Raw genomic sequence first — 16,052 nt, 5'->3', positions numbered from 1 at the left:
CTCTCCTCTCCTCTCTCTCTCTCTCTCTCTCTCCGGAGGGATCTGCGGTCGACGTCGAAGGGCGTATCTTCCAACTCCGCAAAACTCCTCGGGCGAAGACCAACGGACCACCGCCGCGGACAACCGGAGCACGTGAACTCCTGACACGTCGCCTAATGACCGCTTTTAGCTTCGCCGGGGGGATTATTTTTCTCGGGTGCGAGTCGTCAACTCTTTGAATCCCCCCCCCCCTTTGCGCACATCGGTCCATACTGCCTGAAAAGAACACGCGAAAAAGAAAAAAAATTATATATATATATATTTACCGGTCCACTTCTTGATTTCCCGTTTTGATTTCCACCGCGTCCTGGAAACGATCCGGGTCGATGAGTTACCCGTCTGGACAAGCGTCGAAGTCTCCGAGCTCGAAGCCGCGTTCCGACGTGCGAACTGCCTCCTGGAACTCATTCCAGACGCGCATTGCGCTTCCGTGCGCTTCCGTGCTCGAGGTTCGAAGGAAATAAAGGAACGCAAAGTGCGGCGTCGTGCATCGGTGCGAGGGAAAATGCAGCGGTTACGTAAGTCTCGCTGCGCGTTGCGCTTTTCTTAAGGCGACGGCGTATTTCGGGGCCGCTGCAGCGACCCGGCCCAAGGTCAACTTCGTATTCCAGGTGAGTGCGTACATCGTACGTTTTTTTTTTTTTACAAAAAAACCTTCAGAGTGTCTTCTGTATTTTTTTTTTTTTTACGGACTAGCTAAGAGCGAACTTCAACAACCCAGCGTTTATCTGAGAGCGCTTTTAATTGTGCACTTATTCTGATTTTACTTCATTCCAAAAGAACTCCTTTTAAATTTTTAATTTTCACCGAAGATCGTATCGGCAGTAAAAATAAACCATATAATTGTCTCAGATTACCAAAAAATAAAAATGTTTAAAATTGAGTTATGCAAATTATTTTAACATTATTTCGAAATATAAATATTACATACGTCATGGGTAACAAGTTGAAACACCGTTGGTTATATACCTTAAAGTAGTATCTTCACTATTTTATTGAAAACCATATGTTTGTATGTCGTTTAGTTTTAAAAAGAAACTTAACTCTAGCCAGTAACTAAGAATTTATAGTAGCAAGTAACTAGTACTGTGATAAATTTTATATGATAGTGCCTGTACGTGAAACAGGAATCTCAAACATTAATGTAAAATAGATCTTGTAAGTAATAAATTGTACACGCCAGGACGTACTGAAATGTGCCGTTGGCTGGAGTTCAAGCATTTGCTCTTTTCTCTTAGTTGTTTAGTTGGACAGTTGTTTATTTATATTCGTGGATTATATTTAAACTTCTTAGCATAGGCCTATTCGTATGTAAAATTTGTCTCACTCAAAGTATGTAGTTGCATTATTTACTAGTTGTGCAAATATTTTTTTTGTTACTAATGTTTAATGATAAAGTCTAGACAGCGTTTATTTTTATTTGTAATTAATTTTACTAAAATGCGTTGATATAAAAACCACGTAGGCCTATGTTGTATTTAATTTAAAACTTTATATGGATGTCCTAGTATTTAAGTATTTAATCAGATGTTGTGCGCTTATTTAAAACAAAACTGTACTTTCTTAGTCAGAGTTTTCTAGTTTAAATGCAATTATAAATAGTTATAACATAAATATTACACAAACCTGGAGACTTCAATGAAATAATACAACACTAACATAATATATATGTGTGGAATTATTACCACTATTTAAAGTTACACTTTGAGAAAATTATGTTTTATTCGGATATTCGTGCTTTTAACTAAACGTATAAAGATTTTTTTCTCTCCTATATATCACACGCAGTAACTCCATTTTTATTGTACCGGAAACACAAGTGAAACATTGTGTAAATAACTTAAAGAACTCTTGACGAAAAAAAATATCGCAGCAAAAGTTTCATGACTTAAACAAGAAAATTACTAGAATTTTCATATTTCAGAAAATACTTCACAGAGAAAGGTATTTTATTAAAAACAAAAATAATAATACACATAGGCCTATGGATATTTATATAAAACTGATTTAAAACTATGCGTATTTAAAATAAATACACATATGTAGGGCCGAAAATTTGAAATGAAAACCAGTTTTACTCGTGAAGTTTAGCCTTTCATTGGGTAATATAAATTTTTATTTAAAAAATAATTAGAAATAGTATGTCCCATCTGTCTAGTTGACTGAAGATAGTTTTTATTTGAAAACAATCTATTAAAGTAAAATGTGCATACTAAACAACAAATCAAACCACGGCCATAAATGAAAATCTGATACTTAAGGAATAGTCGAGAAACTCATAGCTTAACCCTTTTTACCAACCCCCCCCCCCCCCCCCAAATTAGACGAATATGCGTATCAAAAAAGCACAAACACTAAAAGGCTAAAAAAAAAAGGACAAAAATTTGTTTGGACCACAACACCACAATATCACAAGCAGTTAATATGGGGAGAAACAAAATACAGCGAATGACAAATTACAGCATTTCATTTCAACATTCAAACCCCCAACTGCGAAGAATGTGGGGAAAACACGATAACAGTCAAGATTTAGGGCAACGAGAATGTAAGATGGACACAGTAAAGTCAACAGTTTGTATTAAACAAACAAAAATATTTTTTTCGTATCTAAATGCAGTAAATCTGTAATAAATTTACCACACATTTAAAAATACTTTTCTATGGCATTCCGATGACATCGAAAATGTCTGTAATACACCATAAAACACGATTTGTGTATTAGAAATAAAGTTGGAAAAAATATCAAAACTTATTTAATTTATAAACCAGGTAGTTCGTGTTTTTTTCCAATTGAGTATAAAATAGCCTAGTGTTTACAAAAAAATAAATAAATATGACAATGTGGGGGGGGGGGGGGGGGGGGGGAATACATTCGTTCACAGGGTAAAATTGTTTTAAGTGTCGCTCAATCGTTTCCTTCACATGACTTCGTTTTTATTTTATGATAAAGGTATTAGAGAAAGACCTTGGTTCAAAACTAACTAAAAGTTTTGTTAAATAACATATTTAAATTAATTCAAAATATTTTCATTTGAATTTCAAAGTGCTTTGAAAACAATAGGTTTCATAGCTATATAAAAATATTCAATGCTCCCATAACCGATTAGTGATTTTAACAAAAGTCCGTTATGAGGTTAGTCTGTGATATTTCTTTCCTTTTTTTTTTAAATTTCATTCAAATATAATTTCAAATGGCTGTGCTTGGTGCTGTTTCAAATAAACAGATTTTACTACATTCTTATAATTTCAAGAAACAAGTCTTGATTAAACTTATTTCGTATATTAACAACTGTGGTATATAATTATAAATAGAGACCTGAAAAATTCGCGGGTTCATTACGTGCTATGCTAAAATTCAAATAATTATACATTAGTGCTGCTTCTGCCATTGGTCCACTGTTAATCTGGAGGACTGAGGGGCCAATTAGAGACCCTCACTCGTAGAAGTGTCGAATCACAGGGCCACCCAGTTGTGACGACTCGCAAGTCAGCAGCCAATGAACAGTTGGCATTTGCCCGAGTGTGTAGAGGATTTTGGAGTCTATCCTGGAGGTCATTGAGCCCGCGAATTTTTCCTGTCTCTAATTATAAATAAGATTATTATATGAAAAATTAATGACTGCATTTTTTTATATATATTCCTAGTTGGAGAAAAAAGAAATTAACTATCATATTTTGCTGGAAAACAATGAAAACTGCTCCAACCTGAACAATTTTAACAAATTTTTTTTAAAAATTAAATTTCACTAAATCTCAATAATTTTCCCAGGTGGATGTTTAAAAGAGTAGTAGATATTTTAAAGTTTTCATACAAATATCACATTGTCGCATGGAAAACTGCCCTATGTATACAATTGTGATGCCTGATGTAGTGATGTCCGAATCTCCTGAATTCTAAAGTAGTCGATAGAACGCAGAAAATGTTTTTCGATTGTTTTTTGTTTGTTGTTTTCATGCATGATTTTCAAACGGGGACCGGCTCAGATATCGTTAAGTGATCTGTTTTTGTTCTCTGCTATCAAAGGAAACAGATTGGGACAAAAAGTTCAAGTTGACCAATTTATTCGGACCAAGGCGATTCGTACCATCGCCCACACCACGTATGACGTCATAGGGTCACGTGGACCAATCAGCGATCAGTGTCCGTCGGACACAGTCTGGGACATTGGAATTGTAGACGGCCCTTTACAATCCTACAATTATAATTTTTTTTCACATAAAAAATACATAGTGAAAAAAAAATTGACACTTAAAGCTTAATCTCGCATGCCGATTTGGTTAATTTTACTGTCTTTACATTACTTCTAACGAAGAGTTTTTTTCCCCTGTTAATTTTTTCCAAAGCTCTCTCTCATTTTTTGTTGAGCCGAAAATATTTCTCCATGTATTTACTAGACGTTATTTTTTTTCGAGCTGTATGAGGTAAAAAATAATTGAACACGTGCTTTAATTTTCACCGATATCTTATATCAGATTGCTAGACTTTTTTACCGATCAATATATTAGATTGATATGAGATTGGCAGTGTAGTTAAAAGTACTCGGAAAAAGAAATTGGGCTCAATTACAATTACTGTGGTGACAATGTAACTAATTACAAGTAAAAATTACTTTACATAGAAGTAATCAGTAAAATTACAATTACAATTACTTTCCGCTACCATTTTAAAACTGACTTACGATTTAATTTTTTTTACACACTGTTACATTAATAAACATACATACATATATGTTTTGTTAAAATTATTTCATGTATATATTAAATTTATTATCTTTAATTAAATGAATAATATTTGAGGACACAATTGCTTGAAAAACATCTTATAGACTTCATACAAGTAGCTACCTGTAATAAAAGTAAAAATCTTTAAATTTTGGAATTGACCTTACGCATGAGAAACTGTATCGAGTAATTCAAGAATAACTAAGTGTGGGCGCAAGGCTAGCTGGGATACGAGACAACAACATATTCATAATGGCGACAGAGAGAGAGAGAGAGAGAGAGAGAGAGAGAGAGAGAGAGAGAGAGAGATAATAGCTCTGCCCCCAGCATCTCGCTGAGAAATCGACCGCGCACTAACATTTCCATCGTGTGTAATTACTGACGTCCCAGGTCGCAGACGTGATAAGTTACCTGCCTCGACCGCCAGTAATACGCGGCAAACACGGACTCGGCCGTGATTAACACCCGACTGAGTCAGGCTGTGTGCAGCTATTAGACTCTTGCAGTTCCCGTGCAGTTTCCTCGGTTCACGGTCTTGCATCACTCACTCCGTGCTTTTTGTCTTGAAGTTCAAAGGGTTATTAGTAGAGACCTGAAAAATTCGCGGGTTCATTACGTGGTTATGCTAAAATTCAAATAATTATACTCAGTGCTGCTTCTGCCATTGGTCCACTGTTAATCTGGAGGACTGAGGGCCAATTAGAGACCCTCACTCGTAGAAGTGTCGAATCACAGGCCACCCAGTCGTGTCGACTCACAAGTCAGCAGCCAATGAACAGTTGGCATTTGCCCGAGTGTGTAAAGGATATTTGAGTCTATCCTGGAGGTCATTGAACACGCGCATTTTTCCGGTCTCAAGTTATTACTGTAGGAAAACCTGTATTTCGCGATTTCATTTCATGTGAAGGTATTTCACAAAACACTGTAGCTTTTTCTAAGAGTCATGGCAAATTGTGAGGGTGCAGCAGTACGGTGACCACATTCTCATTGGCCCCGTCAAGAGCGGGACGACACCTCTCACCGACCTCAGCCAATAACCACAGGAGAAAAGCTACAGTATTTTGTGAAATACCTTGACACGAAATGTATTCGCGAAATACAGGTGTCCCTAGTTATTAGTATCCTAAAATATTTTCATTCCGTAATGTCGTCATTTTACCGATTATTTTTCAACAAATTCAAGATTTAACTATTGTCAGCTATTTACGTAGTTTTGTTTTATAAACTTAATTCCTAATTATAAATTAGTTTAAGAAACTTAAAGAAAAACTAAGATAAAATAATCGTGTTTTAAATTAATCGTTTGTGTGTTTAATTTTTTGTTTAATATTCACAAATCAATATCTAGAGACCGGAAAAATTCGCGGGTTCATTTCGTGCTATGCTAAAATTCAAATAATTATACATTTGCTTGCTTCTGCTATTGGTTTCGCTGTTAATATGTAGGACTCTTGGCCAATTAGAGACCATCAATCAAAGAAGTATCCAACCACTAGTTACCTACTTGAGACGCCTCAACATTCATCACCCAATGAACAGGCGCCGTCTGTCCAAGTAGGCAGAGGATCGTGTAATATATCCTGGAGGTCATTGAACTCGCGAATTTTTCCAGTCTCTAGCTATATCACATAAGAGAGGTTCTCCATTACAGTGTTGCCATCTGTGGAAGTCTAAGAAATCTTGGCGGACCTGAGTCATTAATCAGAATATATTGCTTCCGTGAACATCGCAGAGTTTACACCACGCAAGCGTACAAAAACTAAAACTTTTTAATAGTAGGCTACAGCTTTTCTCTAATTCTTCATGTTATAATTTATTGTCATAAAAATTAATAATAACAACTTTAAAAAAATACGTTAGAATTCTGGAATTACAATTTCGAAAACACTTAGTTAACATTGAAATAAACAGATGGTGCAGCGTTAATCATACTGTTGGAATACAACACACTTTTAGCCTTCGTATATGTTCGTATATTCTACGCCATAATGAATCAAAAAATTCCGTGATGAAAATTTTACTGTTAGATCTTAAATGTTAAATCAGCTCAATAAGGCAAAGTTTTGTTTGTAGGAAGTATTACAGACTGATTTCAGCCGTTTAAGCAATATACTTAGTGTTATAATCTGTGTTTTAAAATGTTTCAGGTTAATATTTTATCAATGTTATAGAAGTATAACGTGTGTGCCTAAGTACACACTCCTTTTTTTTTTGCTATTTTTTTTAAAGACCAATTATTTTACTATAAAATAAATGCTGCACTATGTGTGTGCAGTGCAAAGCCAGCGATTAATCAGCTAGAGGCGTTATCACCCCCTGGCCATCAGCCTTGGTTGTTATCCACGCATCTCTTTGCGGAGGACACAAAAACATTATACGCAAGTAATTACTCCACTTATGAAGTCATTACCACCAGAAGAAGACTGGACTGGTCTGGCAGGCAATACTCTCAAAGCAACACCTCAACTGACACTTTCGTCAATCTTTATTCTGTTTGTCGCAGTGTCTAGTCAAGGAATTTTGACTGGCTGAAGAATTCGGACGTAGCAGGCACGCATATTTCCAAAAAAGATTCCGAGACCCAGCTGAACGTCAAAACACTTTAGCATCGTAATACTACAAGAAATATCTTGTAACTTTTGTACAACACTAGGCTGTGATTATTTTTTTTTGCATCTTTTTAAATACATTTCTCGAGATAAAACCGAAAAAATTGGCGCACAATTTTTGTTTTTTAATTTATGTTTCGTTGAAGTACCAATTTTTAAACCACGGAAAAAGTCACAGGATAATCAATAATTGTACTTTATCGTTGTATCAGGCGTATTAATCCGAGCAGTTAATACTGGAAAGTTATTCAGGGAAGGGTTTACAAATAACTTTAACTACTGGAGGTAATGGGACAGTACAATGCATTAATGCCCGGGTAGGGATGCGAAGTCAGTGTTACTGCGACCACTATTTCGGAGTGAAGCAGTTGTTCTGATGTAAACAAACCAAAATTTACAGATATCTGTATTTGTACGTGAATTCTTATGTTTAGAGACCGGAAAAATTCGCAGGTTCAATGACCTCCAGGATTGACTCCAATATCATCTACACACTCGGGCAAATGCCAACTGTTCATTGGCTGCTGACTTGTGAGTCGTCACGACTGGGTGGCCCTTTGATTCGACACTTCTACTAGTGAGGGGTCTCTAATTGGCCCTCAGTCCTTTAGATTAACAGTGGACAAATGACAGAATCAGCACTAAGGTATAATTATTTGAATTTTAGCATAACACGAAATTAACCCGCGAATTTTTTCAGGTCTCTACTCATTTGATCAGTGATTAATACAAATGTAAAATCATGACCTGAAATGGAAGGCACGCGCTTAATGGTCACCCGATCTTGGCAGATCCGGTCGTACGCCACCGGATGTGGAGCAAGGACCGAGCGGGGTTGCCATGGCAACCGACCGATGTATTCCCCCATGCACGAAGCCCTGACAAGGACTTGAATTAATCACAGCGCATAATAAATTTCCGCGCGAGTGCGCATTCCTTTCTTTTTATTTTTTTTCTTTTTTCCTCCGCCGGTTTCTCCCCAAGTCCACTTGTTCAGTTGCCTACGCCGGGGCAGTCCTGCGCGAGAAGCTATTAGCGGCCTTGTGCAAACTGCATCCCCGCGACATTAATTCTTGTAACTGTCAAACGGGTTTTCTTTTCCCTCCTGCGCGCGTCCAAGTCTACGGCCCATTAAATTAGCCCCAGTTGGAAGGAGGGCTGGGACCTGCATTAACATTCCCGTATACCTACAGGGGCGACCGTTGTACGGCCGAGGATAACTGCTGACCGCCGCGCCGTCTACTTTCTTTGCTGGGCTGGCGGAGGTTCGCCGCTTGCTGGTGCGTTCAGATCTCCAGCCGCTGGTGCGTTCAGATCAACAGCTGCTGGTGCGTTCAGATCTCCAGCCGCTGGTGCGTTCAGATCTCCAGCCGCTGGTACGTTCAGATCAACAGCCGCTGGTGCGTTCAGATCTCCAGCCGCTGGTACGTTCAGATCAACAGCCGCTGGTGCGTTCAGATCTCCAGCTGCTGGTGCATTAAGATCTCCAGCTGCTGGTGCGTTCAGATCTCCAGCCGCTGGAGCGTTCAGATCTCCAGCCGCTGGTGCGTTCAGATCTCCAGCCGCTGGTACGTTCAGATCTCCAGCTGCTGGTGCGTTCAGATCTCCAGCTGCTGGTGCGTTCAGATCTCCAGCCGCTGGTGCGTTCAGATCTCCAGCTGCTGGTGCGTTCAGATCTCCAGCTGCTGGTGCGTTCAGATCTCCAGCCGCTGGAGCGTTCAGATCTCCAGCCGCTGGTGCGTTCAGATCTCCAGCTGCTGGTGCGTTCAGATCTCCAGCTGCTGGTGCGTTCAGATCTCCAGCCGCTGGAGCGTTCAGATCTCCAGCCGCTGGTGCGTTCAGATCTCCAGCTGCTGATACGTTCAGATCTCCAGCTGCTGGTACGTTCAGATCTCCAGCTGCTGGTACGTTCAGATATCCAGCCACTGGTACGTTCAGATCTCCAGCTGCTGGTACGTTCAGATCTCCAGCTGCTGGTGCGTTCAGATCTCCAGCTGCTGGTACGTTCAGATCTCCAGCTGCTGGTACGTTCAGATCTCCAGCTGCTGGTACGTTCAGATCTCCAGCTGCTGGTGCGTTCAGATCTCCAGCTGCTGGTACGTTCAGATCTCCAGCTGCTGGTGCGTTCAGATCTCCAGCTGCTGGTGCGTTCAGATCTCCAGCTGCTGGTACGTTCAGATCTCCAGCTGCTGGTGCGTTCAGATCTCCAGCTGCTGGTGCGTTCAGATCTCCAGCCGCTGGTACGTTCAGATATCCAGCCACTGGTACGTTCAGATATCCAGCCACTGGTACGTTCAGATATCCAGCCACTGGTACGTTCAGATATCCAGCTGCTGGTACGTTCAGATCTCCAGCTGCTGGTACGTTCAGATCTCCAGCTGCTGGTGCGTTCAGATCTCCAGACGCTGGTACGTTCAGATATCCAGCCACTGGTACGTTCAGATCTCCAGCCGCTGGTACGTTCAGATCTCCAGCCGCTGGTGCGTTCAGATCTCCAGCTGCTGGTGCGTTCAGATCTCCAGCTGCTGGAACGACTCCGTTGACTGAGGGTCGAGTCTCCGTCCTGCGACAGATTTCTCCAATAAATAATAAAGGCATATTTCTATTGCTACGTTCCTATATGTAATCCCTGTTAGGGTATAATAGGAGATTTATCAATCTAGTAATAGTTTTATCTTCAAATCATATAATCTTCATATTAACTTATTATCAAAAGGTTTATCGGGGTTAGTGAGAGATTATATTGACTTGTCCCCATAGTTAATGTTATATGCATATTATATATATTCATGTAAGATTAATTTCCTTTATCCAAATGAATGTTAAAGTAAACAAAATAAATAATATTAAACAATAATTTTCTTCTTTCTTCAGAATCTTCTAAATATATGCCATCACCAAAAATTATAATAAATATTTTCTTCACCTAAAAAGGGGTTTTAGACTATTATATTTATCACATCATGAAAGTGAACATATTTTCCTTCTTCTTCAAATACCTTAAATATATTCCATAACCAGGACTAAATTTTCTTCATCTACATTTAGATTTTATCTTCATAATGTTTATCACATAAATCAACTGGAGAGAAATACTTCTAAAATTTTCTTACAGTTTTCTTACAGTCTGGCCTGCGACAGTCCGTAATTCGCGTGACACTCGCCCGCAGACACTTGAGGTGACTCCGTCGCGTCAGCGTGTCCCAGCAAGGGAACAATTCCGCAGCCGTTTTATTAAACTGCGCCCTGCGCGAGGCTAGAAACTGGTTTCAACGCATTCTAGCGGGGCGTTTCGCGACCGTCGATACAATTTTTACTGCGAAAGTACTATTGCATGCACAAAAAGATAACCGCCTTTATAATTTTCTCAAGTACTAATTTTTTTTTTAAATTTGCGATTATTATCTCTTTATGTTATGACCATTAAATTCGAGGATGGTTTCGCTTCCTTGAAGAAATGTATGTTTTATCGGACGCTAAGGTTACTTTCAGTCGATACTCTCCTCTGGCGAGGACAGTCTGTGTTTGGACCGCGCTGTGCTAGTGTCTGTGGCTGTTGCGCCAGTGCTCTTTACATTCGTACATTCGACGCCATAATGAATCAAAGAATTTCGTGATGAAAATTTTACTGTTAGATCTTACATGTTAAATCAGCTCAATAAGGTTAAGTTTTGTTTGTAGGAAGTATTTTCAGACTTATTTCAATCTATTAAGTAATATACTTAGTGTTATAGCTAGAGACCTGAAAAATTCGCGGGTTCATTAAGTGAAATGCTAAAATTCAAATAATTATACGTTAGTGCTGCTTCTGCAATTGGTTCACTGTTAATCTGGAGGACTGAGGGCCAATTAGAGACCCTCACTCATAGAAGTGTCGAATCACAGGCCACCCAGTCGTGACGACTCACAAGTCAGCGGCCAATGAACAGTTGGCATTTGCCCGAGTGTGTAGAGGACATTGGGAGTCTATCCTGGAGGTCATTGAACCCGCGAATTTTTCCGGCCTCTAGGCCATTAGTCATCTTCGTCTGCTGCTTCCCCCTGCGGTCGGTGGTCGAGTCCTGTCCTCCCCCCCCTCTCCTCAACTCTCCTGACCCCCCCACCACAACACACCCCTTCCAACCAACCACGTCCTTCCTTCCAATTAGCTTCGACCGTCGTGGCCCGCCATTCAGACTGCAGATCGCAATCCTCCCACAGGCCGACAACCGCTCCGGGAATTAAAAAAAAAAAAATGAAATCGGGGCAGGGAAAAGGCAGAGTGGTGATTGTAGGGGAAGGGAGGGGGGGAAAGGTTTCGTGAAGATCATCACAGATCCGGGATAAAATACCCTCCCTCCCCCCCACATCGTCCAAGTCAAACCCCCTCCCCCCCCCCTCTTCGACAAGCTGACGTCAGCGACACGAACCAGGAAGCGAATTCCTCGTCGCCAACTGCACGGCTAAGAATTTCCCTCCTTAAACGTGCGGAAGAACTTCAAACTATCCAAACATCTTCGAACTCACGGGTATCTTCGTAGAATTAATAATAATAATTAGTTTTCCCCCTTTTTTGTTTTACATTCTGTTAACAATATTTACGTAATTGACCAGGAAATTTAGCACTCACGAAAGCAAGCTTGTATGTGAGTGCATCTAGTCACTTCAAATTACATTACGGTATTTTTTACGATTGTAAACATTTGTAAATGTATATAATAACTGAGAAATAAATATATAAAATAAAGGTAACCTTAGAAACCTTAATTAGTTTTATTAAGATGAAAGTTAAAAATACCATTTCATTAAAATTCAATATAATGTATGATCAAAAAAACGTATAAATTATAACATTGTTACGTGAATAAATGAAAATATAATTAAATTAAAATTAGTATTTTAAGTAAAGTACAGGTACAAAGTTATAACATATATATAGAACTTACTAAAATACTAAAGCCATCTCCTCATCAGTTAAATTATCTAGCTAAATATTAACATTTTTTTTTTATTTGAAAATAATTTTTATTTTTTAGTTCTCCAGGAAGAATAACAACAATTTTTGGAAGCAAAAATTCTAAATATCTCTGAGATATTGTTTTATGAAATGTACGGTTGCTATTTTTGGCTCACACTGAACAATTTTGGTGCACCAGCAACACATTAAAAAAAAAAAAAAAAATCTTGCCGAGGGACCTACAAAATCACTCTCTTATTTTCTCTGCGTGTGTTCTTTACCCCATGACCAGAACTGCGATGTCGAAATACAATGTGGTTTTATTTACGAAGATACAGTTATCTGAAATTATGACGAACTCTTGCTTTATTCGAGGTAAATTCTTCTTGGAAAAATCTGTAAATCTACTGTAATTTCTACGAGTGTGGGCACAAATACGGTGTTAAAAAACAACAATTTAAAATAACGAAGAAAGCCGGTTACAAATTATCTAATGATCTTGGTTATTTTACCGTTATATACGTAGATTTAGGGTTAAATATTTCTTTTTCGTTTGAACGCATGAACCCACAAGAATAATCTTGGTATATGACCAAAAAAAATTAATTCAAAACTCATGCCTAGAGACTTGAAAAATTCGCGGGTTCATTACGTGCTATGCAAAAATTCAAATAATTATACCTTAGTGCTGCTTCTGCCATTGGTCCACTGTTAATCTGGAGGACTGAGGGCCAATTAGATACCCCTCACTCGTAGAAGTGTCGAATCACAGGGCCACCCAGTCGTGACGACTCACAAGTCAGCAGCCAATGAACAGTTGGCATTTGCCCGAGTGTGTAGAGGATATTGGAGTCTATCCTGGAGGTCATTGAACCCGCGAGTTTTTCCGGTCTTTACAAATAACTTAATCTTTGCAGAAACTGCGCCGTATTTCGACTTCCAACTTGTATGTTTCGTTCTAAACGCAGGTGAACACACACTTGGACAGGAGAAGATTGATCTTATCGTAGACTCAAACCATTTTGGAATGTTTTGTTAACATACCAAAGATGTTCTTTTGGACTCGTGTTCAATGGAAGTGAAATCTGTGTCCGTAAACTTACGAACTATCCAGGGATAATTCGTAACCAGCATTTTTCGTAAGTTGAAGGTGAACCCTTTTTTAACAGTGACAGACAGAGAGCACGCTTTGACATAGCCGGAATTGGGGGGGGGGGGGGGGGGTAATTTGTCCATGGGTTCGAATCCCTCCCGTCCAAGATTTAAAATAAAACCCAAAAATAAGCGAAGACAGAATAAAAATAAAATTGGTTGTCTGTAAAGTCGGTTTACGGACGATAGTTTAACGTGACAACGTCATAACTATAGGGACCTGAAAAATTCGTGAGTTCAATGACCTCCATGGTAGACTCCACGATCATCTGCCTATTTGGACAAACGGTGCCTGTTCTTTGGGAGCTGAATTTTGAGGCGTCTCAAGTGGATAACTTGTGTTTGGATACTTCTTTGATTGATTGTCTCTAATCGGCCAAGAGTCCTACATAATAACATTGAACCAACAGCAGAAGCAGCGCAACGGTATGATTATTTGAATTTTAGCGCATCATGAAGTGAATCCGCGAATTTTTCCGGTCTCTATCGATAGGTCGCGAAGGGAAATGAAAAAAAAAAAATCACTGGTTCGATAGATCGATGTGCCAGGCGCGGAGTTGTGGTCGACGCGCGGGATCGAAACTGTCGAGGTTCTCGTCTGGGTGTATCGACGTGTTCACATGGCCGCGGGGGGGGGGGGGGGGGGGGGGGGGGGGGAGGTTTTTCTGGTCGCAGATTAAAACGTCCGTCCAGGCGACGATACGGCAGCCATTACGAGCCTTAAAAGTCCCACCCAGTCGCTCCACGGGGTCGTAAAAGAGGCTGTTAAAACCTTCCTCCCTCCCAGCACCGCTCAGCAAACCTCACAAGCCACGTTTAAGGGTATTGTGCAGGCCGCAAGGAGCACCTTAGCACCCAGAAATAGTTTGTACCAACTACAACAAATATTATACCTAGACACACGGGCAAATGCCAACTGTTCATTGGCTGCTGACTTGTGAGTCGTCACGACTGGGTGGCCTGTGATTCGACACTTCTATGAGTGAGGGTCTCTAATTGGCCCTCAGTCCTCCAGATTAACAGTGGACCAATGGCATAAGCAGCACTAAGGTATAATTATTTGAATTTTAGCATAGCACGTAATGAACCCACGAATGTTTCAGGTCTCTATATATATATACTAGCTGCCCGACCCGGCTTCGCACGGTTGTATTAATGGGGGGGGGGGGGGGGAAATGAGACCAAATCTCCTATTTACAGTTATAATAAATGAAATACAATGAAAATTAATTAATTTTGACAAAAACTTAATACAATGCTTTGTAATGTACGGAAGGAAAAAACGAATAGCACCGATGGTTTCCCGACTCTCGAGCACGCAGCGTTGTCATGGAGACGAAGTGCCCACTGTTTCCCGGGCTTAAACACCAATCAACATTGATAATCGAACATTAATCGAAATAAAAACTACCCTATCTCTCAAGTTGGAAACAATTACACATAAATGCCAATTTTCATCGAAATCGGTTGACTTGGTAAAGAGTTCACTGGACCTTTTTAGAAATCAGATGTAGTTAGTAATTGTCTTCTTAATTTGAATAATTGGTGGTCTGTATTTAATGAGTGATGAGGACTACACTAACAATGAAATAGCCGTTGCCATAGAGACGAATGAAGCATCAACAAAGCAACAGCCGTTGCCATGGTGATTTCCTACCAAAAACTGGAAATAAAAAAAAATTTAGGGGTGGACTACCCCTAACATTTAGGGGGATGAAAAATAGATGTTGGCCGATTCTCATAGATACCGGATAAGCACAAAAAATTTCATCAAAATCGGTCAAGCCGTTTCGGAGGAGTATGGCAACGAAAACTGTGACACGAGAATTTTATATATAAGATATCGTAAAATGGCTAGGGCCATGTACTTTCCCGCGAAGACATCTCCAGACCAGCTGTGTGCTAAAAATCTGTGTAGCATTTTTCTGTGAATCGTTGTTGGTTGAATTTATTTCAGCGCACCAATCACAGCCATCCAGCGCGGAAGCAAAACGAATCCTGAATGGCCCGGCCAGACAGGGCGATGTCTTCTCTCGTAGACGACTGCTAATCACTACAGACCTGAATAATTCGCGGGTTCATTACGTGCTATGCTAAACTTCAAATAATTATACCTTAGTGCTGCTTCTGCCATTGGTCCACTGTTAATCTGGAGGACTGGAGGGCCAATTAGAGACCCTCACTCGTAGAAGTGTCGAATCACAGTCCACCCAGTCGTGACGACTCACAAGTCAACAGCCAATGAACAGTAGGCATTTGCCCGAGTGTGTAAAGGATATTTGAGTCTATCCTAAAGGTCATTGAACCCGCGAGTTTTTCCGGTGTCTACTAATTACAAAGGAACAATGACATACCTTGTTGCAGTCTAATGAGTGACTAGATTATTTCGTGAAAAATGCATGCCCCTACACATGGCTCTGGTTTTTTTTTTTTGCATACATGAAATACGTTTTTTGAGATGATAATGAATATTTCATACGAAAACTGATGCATTATTTTATATTTTATGTTTCATTCAAGCATATGTATGTTTTATTTTAAACCACGAAGAGAAGATAATCGAATATTCAATACCTGGACTTTATTTTAATTTT

General features: G+C 39.6%; 1 long non-coding RNA gene across 1 annotated transcript in view; it reads left to right on the top strand.

Moving 5' to 3' along the window:
* The first annotated feature begins 628 nt into the window (after positions 1-628).
* Positions 629-16,052, top strand: part of LOC134541070 (uncharacterized) — a 99,976-nt gene continuing 84,552 nt past the window's right edge. Inside the window, exon 1 of the long non-coding RNA XR_010076546.1 lies at positions 629-650. This is a non-coding gene — a long non-coding RNA (uncharacterized LOC134541070). The remainder of the gene's footprint in view (positions 651-16,052) is intronic.

The sequence above is a fragment of the Bacillus rossius genome, chromosome 18, assembly GCF_032445375.1.
Source record: "Bacillus rossius redtenbacheri isolate Brsri chromosome 18, Brsri_v3, whole genome shotgun sequence".
Taxonomy (NCBI): domain Eukaryota; kingdom Metazoa; phylum Arthropoda; class Insecta; order Phasmatodea; family Bacillidae; genus Bacillus; species Bacillus rossius.
Note: the sequence above shows the minus strand (reverse complement) of the source record. Positions and strands in the feature narration are given on the sequence as shown.